This window comes from Oncorhynchus clarkii, unplaced genomic scaffold, assembly GCF_045791955.1.
Source record: "Oncorhynchus clarkii lewisi isolate Uvic-CL-2024 unplaced genomic scaffold, UVic_Ocla_1.0 unplaced_contig_3629_pilon_pilon, whole genome shotgun sequence".
Lineage (NCBI taxonomy): Eukaryota > Metazoa > Chordata > Actinopteri > Salmoniformes > Salmonidae > Oncorhynchus > Oncorhynchus clarkii.
This window is the reverse complement of record NW_027260927.1, coordinates 105,972-113,640: the sequence shown is the minus strand read 5'-3', so window position 1 is coordinate 113,640 and position 7,669 is coordinate 105,972.

Here is a 7,669-nt window from a genome sequence, read left to right as displayed (position 1 = left end):
GGTGGTAACAACCTACACCAGCCTACAGTAGCAGTGTGGTAACAACCTACATCAGTCTACAGTAGCAGTGTCATGGTAACAACCTACATTAGCCTACAGTAGCAGTGTGATGGTAACAACCTACATCAGTCTACAGTAGCAGTGTGGTGCTAACAACCTACATCAGCCTACAGTAGTAGTGTGGTAACAACCTACATCAGCCTACAGTAGTAGTGTGGTAATAACCTACATCAGCCTACAGTAGCAGTGTGGTGGTAACAACCTACATCAGCCTACAGTAGCATGTGTGGTAACAACCTACATCAGCCTACAGTAGTAGTGTGGTAACAACCTATATCAGTCCACAGTAACAGTGTGGTGGTAACAACCTACATCAGCCTACAGTAGCAGAGTGGTGCTAACAAAATACATTAGCCTACAGTAGCAGTGTGGTAACAACCTACATCAGCCCACAGTAGCAGTGTGGTAACAACCTACATCAGCCTACAGTAGTAGTGTGGTGGTAACAACCTACATCAGCCTACAGTAGCAGTGTGGTAACAACCAACATCAGCCTACAGTAGCAGTGTGGTAACAACCTACATCAGCCCACAGTAGCAGTGTGGTAACAACCTACATCAGCCTACAGTAGTAGTGTGGTGGTAACAACCTACATCAGCCTACAGTGGCAGTGTGGTGTAACAACCTACATCAGCCTACAGTAGTAGTGTGGTGGTAACAACCTACATCAGCCTACAGTATCAGTGTGGTGTAACAACCTACATCAGCCTACAGTAGCAGTGTGGTAACAACCTACATCAGCCTACAGTAGCAGTGTGGTAACAACCTACATCAGCCTACAGTAGCAGTGTGGTGTAACAACCTACATCAGTCTACAGCAGCAGTGTGGTGCTAACAACCTACATCAGCCTACAGTAGTAGTGTGGTGGTAACAACCTACATCAGCCTACAGTAGCAGTGTGGTAACAACCTACATCAGTCTACAGTAGCAGTGTCATGGTAACAACCTACATTAGCCTACAGTAGTAGTGTGGTAACAACCTACATCAGTCTACAGTAGTAGTGTGGTGGTAACAACCTACATCAGCCTACAGTAGTAGTGTGGTGGTAACAACCTACATCAGCCTACATTTGCAGTGTGGTAACAACCTACATCAGTCTACAGCAGCAGTGTGGTGCTAACAACCTACATCAGCCTACAGTAGTTGTGTGGTGGTAACAACCTACATCAGCCTACAGTAGCAGTGTGGTAACAACCTACATCAGCCTACAGTAGTAGTGTGGTGGTAACAACCTCCACCAGCCTACAGTAGCAGTGTGGTAACAACCTACATCAGTCTACAGTAGCAGTGTCATGGTAACAACCTACATTAGCCTACAGTAGTAGTGTGGTAACAACCTACATCAGTCTACAGTAGTAGTGTGGTGGTAACAAACTACATCAGCCTACAGTAGTAGTGTGGTGGTAACAACCTACATCAGCCTACAGTAGTAGTGTGGTAACAACCTACATCAGCCTACAGTAGCAGTGTGGTGTAACAACCTACATCAGCCTACAGTAGTAGTGTGGTGGTAACAACCTACATCAGCCTACAGTAGCAGTGTGGTAACAACCAACATCAGCCTACAGTAGCAGGGTGGTAACAACCTACATCAGCCTACAGTAGCAGTGTGGTAACAACCTACATCCGCCTACAGTAGCAGTGTGGTAACAACCTACATCAGCCTACAGTAGTAGTGTGGTGGTAACAACCTACATCAGCCTACAGTATCAGTGTGGTGTAACAACCTACATCAGCCTACAGTAGTAGTGTGGTGGTAACAACCTACATCAGCCTACAGTAGTAGTGTGGTAACAACCTACATCAGCCTACAGTAGCAGTGTGGTGTAACAACCTACATCAGCCTACAGTAGTAGTGTGGTGGTAACAACCTACATCAGCCTACAGTAGCAGTGTGGTAACAACCAACATCAGCCTACAGTAGCAGGGTGGTAACAACCTACATCAGCCTACAGTAGCAGTGTGGTAACAACCTACATCCGCCTACAGTAGCAGTGTGGTAACAACCTACATCAGCCTACAGTAGTAGTGTGGTGGTAACAACCTACATCAGCCTACAGTATCAGTGTGGTGTAACAACCTACATCAGCCTACAGTAGCAATGTGGTGTAACAACCTACATCAGCCTACAGTAGTAGTGTGGTAATAACCTACATCAGCCTACAGTAGCAGTGTGGTGGTAACAACCTACATCAGCCTACAGTAGCATGTGTGGTAACAACCTACATCAGCCTACAGTAGTAGTGTGGTAACAACCTACATCAGTCCACAGTAACAGTGTGGTGGTAACAACCTACATCAGCCTACAGTAGCAGTGTGATGGTAACAACCTACATTAGCCTACAGTAGTAGTGTGGTAACAACCTACATCAGCCTACAGTAGCAGTGTGGTGTAACAACCTACATCAGCCTACAGTAGTAGTGTGGTGGTAACAACCTACACCAGCCTACAGTAGCAGTGTGGTAACAACCTACATCAGTCTACAGTAGCAGTGTCATGGTAACAACCTACATTAGCCTACAGTAGCAGTGTGATGGTAACAACCTACATCAGTCTACAGTAGCAGTGTGGTGCTAACAACCTACATCAGCCTACAGTAGTAGTGTGGTAACAACCTACATCAGCCTACAGTAGTAGTGTGGTAATAACCTACATCAGCCTACAGTAGCAGTGTGGTGGTAACAACCTACATCAGCCTACAGTAGCATGTGTGGTAACAACCTACATCAGCCTACAGTAGTAGTGTGGTAACAACCTATATCAGTCCACAGTAACAGTGTGGTGGTAACAACCTACATCAGCCTACAGTAGCAGAGTGGTGCTAACAAAATACATTAGCCTACAGTAGCAGTGTGGTAACAACCTACATCAGCCCACAGTAGCAGTGTGGTAACAACCTACATCAGCCTACAGTAGTAGTGTGGTGGTAACAACCTACATCAGCCTACAGTAGCAGTGTGGTAACAACCAACATCAGCCTACAGTAGCAGTGTGGTAACAACCTACATCAGCCCACAGTAGCAGTGTGGTAACAACCTACATCAGCCTACAGTAGTAGTGTGGTGGTAACAACCTACATCAGCCTACAGTATCAGTGTGGTGTAACAACCTACATCAGCCTACAGTAGTAGTGTGGTGGTAACAACCTACATCAGCCTACAGTATCAGTGTGGTGTAACAACCTACATCAGCCTACAGTAGCAGTGTGGTAACAACCTACATCAGCCTACAGTAGCAGTGTGGTAACAACCTACATCAGCCTACAGTAGCAGTGTGGTGTAACAACCTACATCAGTCTACAGCAGCAGTGTGGTGCTAACAACCTACATCAGCCTACAGTAGTAGTGTGGTGGTAACAACCTACATCAGCCTACAGTAGCAGTGTGGTAACAACCTACATCAGTCTACAGTAGCAGTGTCATGGTAACAACCTACATTAGCCTACAGTAGTAGTGTGGTAACAACCTACATCAGTCTACAGTAGTAGTGTGGTGGTAACAACCTACATCAGCCTACAGTAGTAGTGTGGTGGTAACAACCTACATCAGCCTACATTTGCAGTGTGGTAACAACCTACATCAGTCTACAGCAGCAGTGTGGTGCTAACAACCTACATCAGCCTACAGTAGTTGTGTGGTGGTAACAACCTACATCAGCCTACAGTAGCAGTGTGGTAACAACCTACATCAGCCTACAGTAGTAGTGTGGTGGTAACAACCTCCACCAGCCTACAGTAGCAGTGTGGTAATAACCTACATCAGTCTACAGTAGCAGTGTCATGGTAACAACCTACATTAGCCTACAGTAGTAGTGTGGTAACAACCTACATCAGTCTACAGTAGTAGTGTGGTGGTAACAAACTACATCAGCCTACAGTAGTAGTGTGGTGGTAACAACCTACATCAGCCTACAGTAGTAGTGTGGTAACAACCTACATCAGCCTACAGTAGCAGTGTGGTGTAACAACCTACATCAGCCTACAGTAGTAGTGTGGTGGTAACAACCTACATCAGCCTACAGTAGCAGTGTGGTAACAACCAACATCAGCCTACAGTAGCAGGGTGGTAACAACCTACATCAGCCTACAGTAGCAGTGTGGTAAAAACCTACATCCGCCTACAGTAGCAGTGTGGTAACAACCTACATCAGCCTACAGTAGTAGTGTGGTGGTAACAACCTACATCAGCCTACAGTATCAGTGTGGTGTAACAACCTACATCAGCCTACAGTAGCAATGTGGTGTAACAACCTACATCAGCCTACAGTAGTAGTGTGGTAATAACCTACATCAGCCTACAGTAGCAGTGTGGTGGTAACAACCTACATCAGCCTACAGTAGCATGTGTGGTAACAACCTACATCAGCCTACAGTAGTAGTGTGGTAACAACCTACATCAGTCCACAGTAACAGTGTGGTGGTAACAACCTACATCAGCCTACAGTAGCAGTGTGGTGTAACAACCTATATCAGCCTACAGTAGCATGTGTGGTAACAACCTACATCAGCCTACAGTAGTAGTGTGGTAATAAACTACATCAGCCTACAGTAGCAGTGTGGTGGTAACAACCTACATCAGCCTACAGTAGCATGTGTGGTAACAACCTACATCAGCCTACAGTAGTAGTGTGGTAACAACCTATATCAGTCCACAGTAACAGTGTGGTGGTAACAACCTACATCAGCCTACAGTAGCAGAGTGGTGCTAACAAAATACATTAGCCTACAGTAGCAGTGTGGTAACAACCTATATCAGCCTACAGTAGCAGTGTGCTGGTAACAACCTACATCAGCCTACAGTAGCAGTGTGATGGTAACAACCTACATTAGTCTACAGTAGCAGTGTGGTGCTAACAACCTACATCAGCCTACAGTAGTAGTGTGGTGGTAACAACCTACATCAGCCTACAGTAGCAGTGTGGTAACAAACTACATCAGCCTACAGTAGTAGTGTGGTGGTAACAACCTACACCAGCCTACAGTAGCAGTGTGGTAACAACCTATATCAGTCTACAGTAGCAGTGTCATGGTAACAACCTACATTAGCCTACAGTAGCAGTGTGATGGTAACAACCTACATCAGTCTACAGTAGCAGTGTGGTGCTAACAACCTACATCAGCCTACAGTAGTAGTGTGGTGGTAACAACCTACATCAGCCTACAGTAGCAGTGTGGTAACAAACTACATCAGCCTACAGTAGTAGTGTGGTGGTAACAACCTACACCAGCCTACAGTAGCAGTGTGGTAACAACCTATATCAGTCTACAGTAGCAGTGTCATGGTAACAACCTACATTAGCCTACAGTAGCAGTGTGATGGTAACAACCTACATCAGCCTACAGTAGTAGTGTGGTAACGACCTACATCAGCCTACAGTAGCAGTGTGGTAACAACCTACATCAGCCTACAGTAGCAGTGTGGTGTAACAACCTACATTAGCCTACAGTAGCAGTGTGATGGTAATAACCTACATCAGCCTACATTAGTAGTGTGGTAACAACCTACATCAGCCTACAGTAGCAGTGTGGTAACAACCTACATCAGCCTACAGTAGCAGTGTGGTGTAACAACCTACATCAGCCTACAGTAGCAGTGTGGTGTAACAACCTACATCAGCCTACAGTAGTAGTGTGGTGGTAACAACCTACATCAGCCTACAGTAGCAGTGTGGTAACAACCAACATCAGCCTACAGTAGCAGTGTGGTAACAACCTACATCAGCCCACAGTAGCAGTGTGGTGTAACAACCTACATCAGCCTACAGTAGTAGTGTGGTGGTAACAACCTACACCAGCCTACAGTAGCAGTGTGGTAACAACCTACATCAGTCTACAGTAGCAGTGTCATGGTAACAACCTACATTAGCCTACAGTAGCAGTGTGATGGTAACAACCTACATCAGTCTACAGTAGCAGTGTGGTGCTAACAACCTACATCAGCCTACAGTAGTAGTGTGGTAACAACCTACATCAGCCTACAGTAGTAGTGTGGTAATAACCTACATCAGCCTACAGTAGCAGTGTGGTGGTAACAACCTACATCAGCCTACAGTAGCATGTGTGGTAACAACCTACATCAGCCTACAGTAGTAGTGTGGTAACAACCTATATCAGTCCACAGTAACAGTGTGGTGGTAACAACCTACATCAGCCTACAGTAGCAGAGTGGTGCTAACAAAATACATTAGCCTACAGTAGCAGTGTGGTAACAACCTACATCAGCCCACAGTAGCAGTGTGGTAACAACCTACATCAGCCTACAGTAGTAGTGTGGTGGTAACAACCTACATCAGCCTACAGTAGCAGTGTGGTAACAACCAACATCAGCCTACAGTAGCAGTGTGGTAACAACCTACATCAGCCCACAGTAGCAGTGTGGTAACAACCTACATCAGCCTACAGTAGTAGTGTGGTGGTAACAACCTACATCAGCCTACAGTATCAGTGTGGTGTAACAACCTACATCAGCCTACAGTAGTAGTGTGGTGGTAACAACCTACATCAGCCTACAGTATCAGTGTGGTGTAACAACCTACATCAGCCTACAGTAGCAGTGTGGTAACAACCTACATCAGCCTACAGTAGCAGTGTGGTAACAACCTACATCAGCCTACAGTAGCAGTGTGGTGTAACAACCTACATCAGTCTACAGCAGCAGTGTGGTGCTAACAACCTACATCAGCCTACAGTAGCAGTGTGGTAACAACCTACATCAGTCTACAGTAGCAGTGTCATGGTAACAACCTACATTAGCCTACAGTAGTAGTGTGGTAACAACCTACATCAGTCTACAGTAGTAGTGTGGTGGTAACAACCTACATCAGCCTACAGTAGTAGTGTGGTGGTAACAACCTCCACCAGCCTACAGTAGCAGTGTGGTAACAACCTACATCAGTCTACAGTAGCAGTGTCATGGTAACAACCTACATTAGCCTACAGTAGTAGTGTGGTAACAACCTACATCAGTCTACAGTAGTAGTGTGGTGGTAACAAACTACATCAGCCTACAGTAGTAGTGTGGTGGTAACAACCTACATCAGCCTACAGTAGTAGTGTGGTAACAACCTACATCAGCCTACAGTAGCAGTGTGGTGTAACAACCTACATCAGCCTACAGTAGTAGTGTGGTGGTAACAACCTACATCAGCCTACAGTAGCAGTGTGGTAACAACCAACATCAGCCTACAGTAGCAGGGTGGTAACAACCTACATCAGCCTACAGTAGCAGTGTGGTAACAACCTACATCCGCCTACAGTAGCAGTGTGGTAACAACCTACATCAGCCTACAGTAGTAGTGTGGTGGTAACAACCTACATCAGCCTACAGTATCAGTGTGGTGTAACAACCTACATCAGCCTACAGTAGCAATATGGTGTAACAACCTACATCAGCCTACATTTGCAGTGTGGTAACAACCTACATCAGTCTACAGCAGCAGTGTGGTGCTAACAACCTACATCAGCCTACAGTAGTTGTGTGGTGGTAACAACCTACATCAGCCTACAGTAGCAGTGTGGTAACAACCTACATCAGCCTACAGTAGTAGTGTGGTGGTAACAACCTCCACCAGCCTACAGTAGCAGTGTGGTAACAACCTACATCAGTCT